This window comes from Pleurodeles waltl, chromosome 11 (assembly GCF_031143425.1).
Source record: "Pleurodeles waltl isolate 20211129_DDA chromosome 11, aPleWal1.hap1.20221129, whole genome shotgun sequence".
NCBI classification, from domain to species: domain Eukaryota; kingdom Metazoa; phylum Chordata; class Amphibia; order Caudata; family Salamandridae; genus Pleurodeles; species Pleurodeles waltl.
The window spans coordinates 167,141,071-167,155,354 of record NC_090450.1 but is presented as its reverse complement, the minus strand read 5'-3'; the positions used below and the strand labels follow the sequence as shown (position 1 = coordinate 167,155,354).

Below are 14,284 nucleotides of genomic sequence, written 5' to 3'. Positions count from 1 at the left end.
TGTCAGAATTTCTGATGCATCTGTAGAAACATGTGTCACGGAGATCTGTGTTGTAAATACAGTGCATTCATGGCGACATTATGTGGGCGCAGGGCAGCACAGCGAGTCAGATTCATCAGGTTCTTGTCAACGAGGCCCAAGTGTAAAAAAATCTCAGTAAGGTCCGTTCTCTGCTAAGGACAAGGGGAATCTGAATCTTTCACTGAATAGACCACTCTTTTAAGTCCCCCTTTCTTCAGAGCTTTCATCATTTCAAAAGCATCTTCACTGAAAAACAGATTGTCAAATTATTTTTAATTGTTAGGTTGACAGAAACTCTCCACTTTGACCTTGCACCACCTCACATTACAAGGAGCTTCATTTTGGCACTACTCCTGCAGAGAACATCAATAGCGTCATGAAAAATTATGCTATTGCCCCCTACCTGTGCCATGATGGGCCGTATTTTAAATATGGCATACACATGGTGGCGGTAGGGGGTGCTAAGGGGTGCAGGAAAAGTGGCACTGCACTCTGTGCAGCGCCACTTTCCATAAATCTGCCCCTTAATTGGTTCTTTTTTCTCATTGGCTGGTTCCATGCAGTATAAGTCTGGAGGACAGGCGAAGGTCAGTGGTCCGGTGGAAGCTTTGTGTGACTGGAGTTTGAGGATACCCATGAAAAAGCAAAATAGTGGTGGTGTATGAACCTCTGATTCAGTACTAAAACTGTTACCTTTATCTTTAGGCTCACAAGTTGCAGTTCTGTGGGTAGAAAGAGTACACTTTAGCACCAGCCAAGAGACCAGGACCTAGGGGAACCTCCTGGGGGTATGACTTGATCTCAAGGGCTACACAAGCAGAGTCCAGGAAATGTCCAGCAGAACTGGTTAATTTTGAACTTTGCAGGTGCAGGGCTGCTGTAGCTTTGTGTCCCTGAAGCTTGACATCACGCTAGCCAACTAGGTCTTGGAGTCTACACTCTGGTCCTGTATATATGTGGGAACAAGTCCAGCACTTGGGGTCTCTCGCCACAAATACAACAGCATGAGCAGCCCTATCTGATGTCCTCTCTTGGTTCAGCAGGTCCAATCCTTCTTGGTGCAGTCTTTCTTTGTGCATTACACAGGTTCAGCAGCTGCAGTCATTCTTCAGCAGCTGCAGTCATTCTTCTGTTCTTCCCGAGTCCAGTAGTGTTTTGAGGCTGGAAGCCAGGTGTGCAACCTTTATGCCAAATTCAAGTTTATGAGTGGGAGTAAAATTTCCATGGGGCAAACCTGCTACATCACTTCCTGGGGTATTGATGCTAAACAACGGCACAGGGTATTTCTTTGCCATAATACAAGATGTCACAACCTAGCTTTCCTGGGACAGAGCTATGGGCACACCACTGAAGTGTGTCCAGTATAATGAGCAACTCCTGCTGAAAAACTTGTTCTGAAACAGGTTTTTCCTTGCTGGGGGAAGATACCAGCTCTCTACCCTGACAAAGGAAATGGCAGGCTAAAGTGTGAATCACATTTGCCTATGGAAAGTGTCTTCCCCTTTGAAGCTGGAGCTACGGTGGTCACAGCCCTCTAGCCGTCATATCAGGAAGAGGTCACACCTCCTCCCACCAACACGCCTTCTGTTCCCTATTCCTGGAGACACTTGGGCCCGTATTTAAACTTTTTGACGCTAAACTGCGCTAACGCAGTTTAGCGTCAAAAAGTTTAGCGCCGGCTAACGCCATTCTGAAGCGCCATGCGGGCGCCGTATTTATTGAATGCCGTTAGCCGGCGCTAGCAGACCGGCGCTGCCTGGTGTGCGTGGAAAAAAACCACGTACACCAGGCAGTGCCGGCATTGGGGAAAATGGCGTTAGGGCGTCTTAAAATGGGGCAATTCAGGTTGAGGCAAAAAAATCGCCTCAACCCGATTTGCGCCATTTTTAACGACGCCCAGACGCCATTTACATGACTCCTGTCTTAGTAAAGACAGGAGTCATGCCCCCTTGCCCAATGGCCATGCCCAGGGGACTTATGTCCCCTGGGCATGGTCATTGGGCATTGTGGCATGTAGGGGGGCACAAATCAGGCCCCCCTATGCCAAAAAAAAATATAAAAAAAATAAATAAATACTTACCTGAACTTACCTGAATGTCCCTGGGATGGGTCCCTCCATCCTTGGGTGTCCTCCTGGGGTGGGCAAGGGTGGCAGGGGGAGTCCCTGGGGGCATGGGAGGGCAGCTGTGGGCTCATTTTGAGCCCACAGGTCCCTTAACGCCTGCCCTGACCCAGGCGTTAAAAAGAGGCGCAAATGCGGGGGTTTTTGCCCCGCCCACTCCCGGGCGTGATTTTTGCCCGGGAGTATAAATACGACGCATTTACGTCGCAGTCATTTTTCTAGACGGGAACGCCTACCTTGCATCTCATTAACGCAAGGAAGGCGTTCACGCAAAAAAATTACGCTCATTCCTCATACTTTGGTGCTAGACGCGTCTAACGCCAAAGTATAAATATGGCATTAGTTTTGCGCCGAATTTGCGTCGAAAAAAACGACGCAAATTCGGCGCAAACGGAGTATAAATATGCCCCTTAACCTCTCCTGGCAGGACGGCAGGAGGCTGTCTCTGGTGACAATGCTTAAGTTTATCAGAAACTGATACTAGAGCTTTGGGGCAAGAAAGTGGCGGTTTTCCAAAGTCAAGTTTATATCACAAGTTATTTTAAATCCGACTTCAGTAATAGGTTGGGTTTAATGTAGCAATTAAGTTGATACCTTGAAGTACTTTGTCTGGTTGTCCTAAATCGAATTTAGCAGTTAGCGGTTACGTAAACCCATGTTAACCAACGGGACTACTAGCCTTGCTACAGTGAAAATTACAATGGCAGTTTTCACTGTCAGTACACGTAAAACATAAAGGGTACATGTCCTTCTTTTTAATATTTAACAGCCTGCATTTTGGGCTACCAAGGCATTCCCTGTTGGGAATTATAAATATTAAAGAAAGAAACTTTGGTCTTGGCAAAAGGGTTTAGTTTGCAATGTTGGGTTACCAGTTTAAAAGCTACCCAAATACGCTGCTGTGGGATGCCTAGAGCTGAATGTTTCACTTTACAACTGCGGTGGTGGCACAATTCAGTACTGCAGTCCAGTAGTGGCATTTACCTTACTAGCCCTGGGTAGACTCAGTACCATATACTAGGGACACATAGCTAGGGTAAATATACCAATCAGGTATTAGTCAATTGCACATACACTTTAAGGGGTCATAGTACATGCACTGGGACCTGGTCAGCAGGGCCCAGTGCACTTCAGAGATGACAAAATAGCATAATTCGCCTAAAGTTTGGTGGTGGAGGGTGATCATACAAAAAGGGTCCTTTCCTTTCACAGAATAATGGATTTGAGAGGATGCTAAAGAAAAAACTAAATTATCTACTGTGGTATGATTAAAGTTTTTACCAGATAAAGATATTCAAAAGCAAATTTTGCATAAAATACTATACTATACTAAATATTTAAAATATTGAGGACATAATTCACTAGTAGCAGACCATTCAGGTATAAGAAAGGTATCTTAGAAAGTATGTTGATAATCATGTTAGGCACAGTATAGTATGTGTGCAAGCCAAAGCTAAAGAAGGAATCAAGTGGGACTTCCACAGCCACTCTCCACACCTCAACAACCTTGTTCCCAGATACCAATGCATTTTATCACAGATCTGTCACCCTCACAAGGAAAGATAGTACTTTTAGTTGTAATCAGCTACTTTACCAAAAGTGCTCTTTTCATTCATCTTTAAATGTTGCCCATTTCCCCTTTCTTTTCCATTGCCGTTATACGAGAGCTGGTGAGATTATATGGACTAACTAATGCTATTGTCACTGATCGAGGATTCCAGACTGTTATAGGTGGCTTTGCTCCAAAACATAGGAGTGATACAGGGCATGTCTGACTGTCACCATCCCCATACAGATCGACAGAGAGACTGAATCAGGTTTCTGGGCAATACCTCAGATGTTGTCTAATGAATCATGCAGAACAATTGTCACAAAGGGTATCAATGGCGGAATATCAATACTCTGCACACTCCATAGTGCAAGAGTGCCTGTGTTTACGCCAGGCAGTTGATTTAGCGCTAGCACAGAGAAAAACACAGGGATGCCACATGGTGAAATATGGGAAACATGGTGCATCCCTGTGTTTTAGAAATGGCGCAGCTCAGTGCAGCAGAATTTGCTTGCTGCACCACGCTTTGCCATTTCCTCACAAAGGAGGCCCCCAGTGTCTCATTCTTCATCCATTTACTCACTGATTTAGCCAGCTGTTGACACTGTCACGTGTATAATAGGCAGACCTTTTGGCCTTGCAATACTTGTTGACATGTGTCCCCTTTAGGACAACTTTCAGGTGCCTCCCTCTTTCCCTTCTCCAGGACCTGAACATGATTTTTGCTAAAGTTCATGTCACTAAAATGGCCTCCATTTTCAGTCACATAAATGTAAACAAAATTACCAGACAATTGAATAAACAGTGATTCAGAATATGAATGGTCAATGCATTATCTTGAGTAGGAAAATTGGTGAAATTACATGCAAACAGAACTTAGATTGCAAAAACCACCACAGTCTGCTCCTCAGGACATCTGGACTAGAAAATGGTTGGGTTCCATGTTCAGACACAGAAATATGCCTCTGTCTGGGGTTTGTGCACCCAACTGGACCATAAAAACCTTGTGCAGAAAAGCATGGGTTAACATCTGAAAATGTGGTGGCTGCTAGGGGAAACAGCCTTTACAATACGGTAATTAAAACACAGTGCCTTTACCACACAACTTTTACTATGCATGCATTTACCATGCATGCATTTTTTGGGTCTTTTAATGCATATACCATTACCACATATGGTAAGTTTAGTTAAGGTGAGTATCTATCTATCTATCTATTTGTCTATCTATCTATTAGCTACTGGTGATCGCCAGTATGTAGTAGTTTCCATAGGGAAAGTTTTTTTTTGCTAATAACGTTGGCATTGTTTGACAAATCTTCATGAAATTTTCAAAAGAAGTGTGCCAGTCATTTTAACAGTTGTCTGTTATGATTTGGGGGGTTTCCGTCAAGAAGGGGCTGAGTAAAAAAGGGGTCCCAAAATTTGTTTGACCAATGTAATTTCCATAGTGATTTCATACACAACTACAGCCTAGACCAGGGAATGGAATTACTTAAAAATTGGCAGAAAGCTAGATCTTGGTCGAAAAATATTGTTTTTTGTAATTTGGTGTAGATCTGTTCATCAGTTTTGGAGTTAATAAAATAGAAATATTTATGAATATCTAGAGACGTAGATGCACGGCTCCTCTGCATATCTGGTGGACTCGTGGATATACACACTAACAGCAATGCTGTCATTGGCTGGCCACAACCTGAGACAAAAGTTGAGGCTACCATTTTGTTGAGAGGGACTCAGTTCCAGGTAGAGGTACTACATTTTAAAAGTGATGGAAGGGGTCAGAGTAGAGGTACCCTCACCCCATGGTACTGATGGAGGTCTTTCTGAGGGACCCATCAATGCAAAAAATTGTCCACAAAAATGTTGGGGCTTGCTTGGATCCACAGATCCACCCACATCTTCCTGGATCCTCACAGATTCACACACCCATACAGGCACTCACACACCCACTCACATACGTACCTACAGACCCAGAAAACCACTCATGCACACCTACTCACATACGCACACAGTCACTCCCACACCCACTCACAGAGCCACACTGCCAGTCACACATGCACTCACACCCATCACACACACACACCCACATACACACCGACACGATCGCTCATACACCTAATCAAGTTACAGGGACTATAGTTAGGAAATAGCATTAAGAAACTATAGAAATCCACTGGAAAAAACAAAGGTTATAGGGATGTTATAGTTAGGTTCAGATTATATGCACACAAAACCACAGAAATTCAGCAGGTATTGTTTCTCTAGAAACTATAACTCATGCCCTAGAGTAACTATAACTCTCACTCTAGCCATACACTGCTAATTACCCCATATATTACATCAGTCATGACATCTTCTAGTGCATTATTGATAAGATGACAGCAACATTTTCAAAAAAAGTTATTGATGAGAAAACTGTGCATGGCGGGGTGTGAGTTATAGTTACCCTAGAGAATGCATTACACTTTCTTGAGATATCTCTGGGTTAGGGTGGATATGTGTATTGGGTTTCAAAAGTGTTTTTAAGGTTTAGGGGTATGTAAGGGCATAGGGTGGTAAGGGTATTTTTAGGGTTTAGGGGTGGCAGAGGTATAGGGTGGTACTAGTATGTAATATTTATTAAAGAGGGCATTTGGGGGTGTTGCCCTCAATAAAATTAATTTATTTTAATAAAATAGGGGTTTGCCAGGTCTCCCCCTAGGAAAGATGAAAATAATTTTAAAACAAAATTATATAAATATATATATCCTAATGGGGATTACCAGTAGGTAGTTATATTTAGGACCTAGTTACCTTAGAAAAAGTGTTTTTCGACCTGCCTACATCTTGGGCACTGTTTGAAGAATCTCCTCAAAGTTTTCCAAAAAAGAGTGTGCCCAAAAATCCTGTTGTGCATAGGAAGTTTTGGGGTGATCTGTCAAGTGGGGGCAGAGAAAAAGGAAGGGTTAATAAAAGTGCATTTCCCATGTTCATTTCCAATAGAGTTTTGAACACGACTACAGCCCGTACTGCTGGATGGAATTACACCACATTTGGCGGAAAGGAGCTATGGGTACGCAGATTATGCTTTTTGTTATTTGGTGTAAATCTGTTTAGTAGTTTAAAAGATATTAACAAATTTGTGTATCTAGAGGCGTGAAGGCTTCACAAACCCTTTTGATTTTGTGCAGAGATCTGATCGGCTGCCAACACTTCAACCATGAAGTGTTAGCAGCCATTTTGAGGCTCGGCTTCAGTGGGGTCTAAATTAAAACAACAAAAACGACATTAGGGCAGGCTATGTTTACCCTAACGCCTAGCCTTGATGCAGGGATACCCCTGGTACCACCAAGGACAAAAAATGATTTTTTTTTCAATTTATGGTGATATTCACAAATATTCACAAATTTTGCTGTGCATTTTTTAAAAAGGCATGCACGGTCTTGCATGTGCTTGCTTTTAATTGCGCCTGCAGGTGGGCCAGGTCCAGGGGACTTTGCGGGCAAAATAGGAGGGGGCTACAAGGGGCCCTCTTCTATGGCTTATAGAAACCCTGGGGACCACCACCTTCCCTGAGCTATACACTATAAGAATGTGGGGGGGGGCTGCGCGGTCCCTCATGCCTTCAAGACCACCAACTCCCCTTAGCTCAGGTAATATTAATATAATGGGAGGTCTTACCAACTCCCCCCCCCAGGCACCATAGACCATCACCTTTCTGGGGCTATGTTTGTAAATTATGCAGGGGGGCGTGAAGCCCCTCGTACCCCAGGGACCCCCACCTCCCTGGGGCAACATGTACATTTATAAGGGGGATCCAGAGGATCCCCCTTCCCCAGCAACCACTTCCTCCCTATACTATAATTTAGAAATGTGCGGGGGCCATGCAGCCCCCAGGAACCACCACCTCCCAGGGGCAACATACAAAAATAATTATTATAGAGGACCTGTGGAACCACCTGGGCCCCAGTGACCGCAACCTCCCTGGGACTACAAATACATATAAGAAGGGGGGCTAAGGGGGGCGTGGGCTGGCCGCGATCCATGATGGCCACCTAGGAGCTGAGCTCTGCGAGCTGGTGGGCCGCGGGATGAGGGCGGCGGCGCTGGGGGCGCACCAGAGGGCCCCCGAACACTGCCGGCACCCATGCGGAGGTCGGGGACGGCGGGAGACCGGCACTCATGGCACGGGGGCTCGCCCTCCCCAGAAACACCATGTGGAGCGAAGAGGGCGAGACCGAGGCCCGCAGCAGGATCCCAAGCAGCGGCCTTGAGTGGAGAAGAAACCGGACGTGGAGAGGCACGTCCCCCAGAGGGGACCGCGGGTGAGAGATGCGCCCCTCTGTTTATGTTTATGTCTCCGCTGATTATATCGCCACGGTCGCCAGGGCCGACGAGCACCCAGAGCCCCGCCCACCCATCCTCGCTGACCTGGGCCGGAGGGAGGGAGAAAAATTAACGCTGCGGCCTAGAAGGAGAGGAGGCCCGGCATTGGTGACACGCCTCTCCTTCTCTCCCTGGACCCCCCTCCCTTGGGTGAGACAAAACGTGAGGAGCTCTCCTACTCCCTTCTCCTACCCAGCTGGAGACTGGGGGCCCCACCTCCAGAGCCCCTGCGACGGCTGCCCCCACCCCCTGCCTCCACACTCAATAAAGGAGGCTCACGAGAGAGGGAGAAGCCCCACAGAGGGCAGAGGCACAGGGGCAACGGGGACAGTGCTGGTAGGGACAGGGAAGAAGGGGAAGAGAAGGAACAGGAAGGAAAAAGAGAAGAAAAGGGAAACAGCAGACAAGGGGGAAAAGAAGGAGAGAAGGAAATAAATGAACAGTGAAGGAGGGAAAACGGGGGGGAGACGACCAAAAGAGGGGAAAAAAAATGAACCAAAATAAAAACGAAAGGACAATACTAATTACAACAAAGTAAGAACCAACAAGGTACAGAGTGCAAGGAGACCCAAGAGCCGCAACGGACCCAGTTAACAACACAAAAAAGGTGGGGAGTAACTAACGACAATAGTAACGACACAGGAACAATGCAAATAAAGCACAAGAGGGAGGAGGGAGAGATAGACAGAGGGGGAGCATGAAAGAAGAGAAGACGGTTGGAGATATCCACACAAGTGCCTTCAAGCAGCCAGCAGGCCAGTCCAGGTGGGCGCACCCTATCCTCTCCCCCCTTACCCTTCCTCTCTCTTCGTGGACCCCCAGGCCAACATGGAGGCTAGAGAGTAGCAGGGAGCCTCACCCTCACATGGTCCTGACACGGCACAGTGAGACACTATCTGACATAGCGTCAGTACCCGGATTTACATCCTGCTCAAACATCTGGTCACCTGCTCTCTGAGGTCGCTCTACGAGATCAATCGGTACCCACCCGAATCTACTGACTAACCAGAGCCCTTCTCTCTCTCCTCCCCACCCCCCCTCCGCTACCCTTACGTCTACACTCGCCGCTCTACCTGAGACACGGACAGGCATCCGCCAGACCTTTATCAGCACAGGGAAATCTGCAATGCCCAGGGGCAAGATGGCGGGTAAAGCATCGGGTAAACCAGCCCGCCAACTACTCTTCTCCAAAGCCCTGCGTCAACAGAAATACTCCCCTGACACGGACCCTCTACCTCCCCCGCATGCCAACATGACAGAAGACGTACATGGAGCGTCAATGGAACGCATACTACAGGAGATATCGGCGGTGGGTCGCAAACTGGAAGGTGTGGTGTTGGAAAATGGGTTATTGGTAGGGCAGGTAGGTACCTACACCTAGCAACAAGCCACTAACCTCCACATAGGTACAGTTAGGTCTCAGTAAATTAATCCCAGCTCAACCCTTGGTAGCTTGGCAACAAGCGTCAAGGCTTAACTTAGGAGACAAAGTGTAAAGCATTCAAATATCACAAAACAGTAATTAAATAAAACACAGGAAACAGTTTAAAAATCCAAAACCAATTTATAAAAATAGTTTATATTTTTATGTTTAAAATGACACAAAAACGATTAAAATCGGTTCAGGGGAACCGGAGATATGAATTTTTAAAGAATTATTACTTTTCTAGCGCTTAGAAACAAAAAGCGCCAATCGGGTCATCTGGTTGCACCTCAACCGGGGCAAAGTCAAACTTTCAGGCCGACCGCGATGGAGCCCTGCTCGGCTACAGGTCGCGGGAGGCCTCGGTTAAAAAGTTACCTTCTGACTTAGTCTTTATTTTGAAGTTTTTCTTCACCGGGACGAACCTGCCAGTTGAATCCGACCTCCTGGAGCCCTTGTCCGGATACGCGATGTGGGTTTCCTCGGTGGAGACTTTTACCTTCGGACTTAGTCATTTTTTCGAGATGAAAATCCTTCGACCGGGGTAAACCTGGATCTTGATCCGACGTCCATGGAGCCCTTCTCGGATACGATGGCTGGGAGGTCCCGGTCAACTTTTTACCTTCGGACTTAGTCTCTTTTTTGGATGGTTTTCTTTACCGGGACGAACCACGAAGTCAGGCCGGGTCGCGGTTGAGGCAAGCCGGCTAGAATTTCCACGGCGGGTCGGTCCCTCTCTAGAGCTTTTTTCCAAAAATTCTCAAATCTTTTCCAAACTTCTGGGGCTTCACCCAGATGTTCTTTTAAGGTTCTTTTGGGGTCCACAGCTCACCCCAAGGGTCCAGAAGTTCTGTGATGGTCCTTGGGGGGTGCGGACTTCAACTCCCAGAATGCACCTGGCGCAAACTCCTTTTTGGCCACTGGACAGTGGTCAGCTGGTCGCTTTCTTCAGGAGTTGGTGCAAGGGACTCTGGTTAGCAATTTTTCACCTGTAGCAAACAGGGAGTCCCTCCTTGAACCAGTTGAAGCCAGGCAAAGTCCTTCTTGTGGTGAAGCCCAAGTGTGCAGCTGGTGCAGTCCTTCTGAGTGCAGGTTCCAGGTGCAGGCCAGGGGTCCAGCAGGGCAGTCCTTCTTCTTCTTTAGTTCCTTTCTTGTTGAATTCTGGAGGGGATCTGAGGCGTGGGTGCAGGTCTGCCAGTTTTATCCTTGCTCCTGGGTGAAAAGCAGGGGGGCCCTGGTTCTCCAATCAGGTACAGGGTCGTCCCCCTGTGATGACCACTTCCTGGGAAGTGTGGCAAAAATCCATCCAAAAAGGCAACTGTCTCCAAAAATCCAACATGGCTGAATCTGATTTTTGGAGGTTACATCTGGCTGAGCCCACCCACTGGTGTGGCTAAAAATCATAAACACACCCCTCTCCTGCCCTCTCCTAATCTAATCAAGGGGGCACCTAGTTGGCTGGGGTTGCAGGATGTGGGGGTGTTGCTGGGTGCTCCATATGTCCTTCTCTGCCTTTGAAGACCAGTTTGGCAGCCCTCCCCCTTCCTGCCTCACCATCTGCTGAGGGGAGATTCTCTCCCCCAAGCACATTCCTTTGTGTGAAGCCAGGCCACTTCACACCTAATCAAGGTAGCCTGGCAGAAGCTGCTGCAGGCTGGCCAATCAGAGCACAGCAGCAAAAACAATGCAGAGCTGAAATTGGCAACTTTTTAGGTAAAGTCTAAACTTTTTACCTGAACAAGTTATATTAAATCCAACAACTGGAAGTTGTGGGATTTATTACAACAATTAATTTGATACCAAATTCTTGGTATGTAACATTTAAGGAGACTTTAAAATTTAAAATAAAGTCTGCCCATTCTAGCCTATGAAGGCCATTTACTTCAATGAGGGAAAAACAAATTTGGCTGTTTTTACCTCACCAGGGCTTATAAATCTATTTTTATAAAGTCCCTGCTTATAGTTACATGGCACCCAGCCCTAGGGGCACATAGGGCACACCTTAGGGGTGACTTATATGTAAAAATAAGGTAGTTTAAGACTTTGGAAGTACCTTTAATTCCAAAGTCGAAATTGCATATAACTTTAATTTAAAGGCAGCCAGCAAGGCAGGCCTGCCTTTAAAATGACACTGGGCACCTCAGCAGTGCACCTAGGTGTGCACCACCTATGCTGTGGTCCCTAAACCTACATGCCCTACCATATACTAGGGACTTATAGGTAGGTTGACTTAGCCAATTATAATTAGCCTAACTTGCATATCCATTTTACACAGAGCACAGGCCCTGGGACTGGTTAGCAGTACCCAGGGCACCATCAGAGTCAGGAAAACACCAGCATAAAGTGGAAAATGGGGGCAAAAAGTTAGGGGGCCTCTGCAATCAGCCCTGTTTTCCCACACAACCCCCCCCCCAGCCCACACGCCCAGGAGACTCAGCCCAACCCTGGGAGAGTCTTCCTGGCTTGTTAGGCGAGGAAGACAGTGAAGAAAACTGGCTGTCCCTTTGCAGGGCCTACTCTGCCATACATCCTCCTGTCAGGGTCACTCCCTCTGGGTAGTGAAGCCATCCCAACAGTAAAAGGACCCAATTCAAACTGAAACTTCCCTCTAGGGGGGTCTTCCTCCTCTCTCTCTGCCAACTTGGGTAGTGAGGTGCCCACCTCCCCTACTCCAAACTTTGCTAGGGCAACACCTAGCTTACCCAAAGAGGTCACCCAACACTTGAGCAACCCCACCATGACCAATAGGGTCAGGGGGCCTACTTTGCTATTGGCCCTGGGGTCTGCCTCCCAGGCCAAGTACAGTGCTGCCAGGAAGGCTAGCACCCAGCAGAGGCTACTGACAGCTGTCAGTACCCAGAACCACACCCTAAGCTCTCCACTGAGAGGTGGCTGAGTTGCTTTAGGGGCAATTGTGAGGTCCTGGCACCCCTCTTGCTGTCTAGAGTGGGGGGCTACCACTTCCTGTGGCAGACACCCTCCTTCCACTCTCCCTTCTGTCAGTGCAGGGGCAACACTTGCATCTGGACAGCTGCCTGACTACTCAGGACTTCCTTGGGGTCAGGTGAGGCCTCACCAGTGCCAACTCTGGGCTCCCCCCTTAATGGGGCAGAAGGCCCTTGGCTCCCTGGAACTCTCTTTAAGAGTGGCCTACCCTTCCTTTTCTTCTTTCCTTTTCTTGGGGACCCCTGTCTCCTAACTGTAGGGACTGACTCCCCAGGACTTTGGGTTGGGGGGCGTACTGGGCGACCACCCCATCTGTGACCAGACTCACCTCTGGGAGGTCATTGCCCAGGATACAATCTAGGGGAAGGTCAGCACTGACTACCACCCTAATCCAGTCAAGGATACCCTCCCTCTCTAGGGGCACTATGGCTACAGGTTTGGAGGTGACCTCCCCTGTGGCTATCCTGACTTTCTTTGTCTTTCCTGGGACATACATGTCTGGGGTCACTAACCGGTCACTCACTATGGTGTGACTGGCACAGGTGTCTCTCAGGCCAGTGGTAGGGATCCCATTCACTTGAATGTGGTGGAAGTGCCTACTCCCACCCTCAGGGATCACCAGCTTACCATCTGGTCCTGTCTCCCAGCACAATGCTAGGAGGACTTCATCATCTGAGGAATCCTCCTCTATGGCTACACTGGACAGCCCAGTGCTAACCACCTTCCTTGGACAGGCTGCATCTCCTCTGAAGTGACCTGTCTGCTGACAGTCAAAGCAAGCCCTACTGTCCAAGAGCTTTTTTAACCCTGGGTCTAACTGTCTCTGCTGGTCAGAGTGGGATTTACTCTCCTCCTTCTTAGGGTTCTGGGGTACAGAGGGAGTCTCTGTGGTGGGCTTACCACCTCCCTCCTTAGGTTTTTGGGGACCTGTCCCCCCCTTCTTGGAGTCTCCCCCCTGGGACTTGACAACCACCCTGGTTCTCAACCACTCATCAGCTGCCTCCCCTAGCTCTCTAGGGTTGGTCTGCTTAGAGTCCACTAGATGCTGGCGTAACCTTTCTTGGATACAATTGGTCAAGATGTGCTCTCTCATGATCAGATTGTATAACCCCTCATAAGTATCTACTTTGTTACCAATACTCCAGCCCTCTAGTGCCTTTAGTGAAATGTCCACAAAGTCAACCCAAGACTGGGTACTGACCTTCTGGGTGTCCCTGAACTTCATTCTATATTGCTCTGGGGTCAGAACAAACTTCTTGGCTAAGTACCTCTTCATACTAGGGAATGAATCTGCCTCCTCCCCCCTTAAGGTCAGAAGCCTATCCCTCCCTGAGTTGGGGACCAACTCCCACAAAAGGGAACCCCAGTATTGAGGCCTAACCCTTCTCATTTGGAGTGCCCTCTCAAAGGCCCCCAGCCACTTATCTATGTCATCCCCCTCTACATAGGCAGGAACTACCCCCTTGGGTAATCTGGGGCAAACTCCCCCACCCATGGACACCTCAGCTTCTTTATCGCTGCTTCCATCTCTTTTTTCTTTGTATGCCCACTTTTGCTTTTCTAGGGCCAGCTTCTCTGCTTCCAAAGCTATGTATGCTAGCTGGGCCTCCAGCTCTCTTTCTCTGATGGATGGGTTCTCTCCTCCTGAAAGGACCCCCTTCCCACCACTAGCTTTGGATCTGCCCCTAGTGACTGTGTTTACTGAGGACCGTTCTTCCTCATCCTCACTTGGGCTCAGATGCCTTCCCTCCCCTGAGTGGTTAGAGCTTGCATCCTCCCTTCTTTCTCCCTCCTCTGGAGCTTCTTCTGACTCTACCTCTTGGGCCTCAGCCCATGCTGTCAGGGATGTGATCAGGAT

At 47.8% G+C, this 14,284-nt stretch overlaps 1 long non-coding RNA gene across 1 annotated transcript in view; it reads right to left on the bottom strand.

Moving 5' to 3' along the window:
• LOC138266591 (uncharacterized) overlaps positions 1–14,284 on the bottom strand; it is an 81,310-nt gene that overhangs the window by 28,410 nt on the left and 38,616 nt on the right. The window lies entirely within an intron of this gene.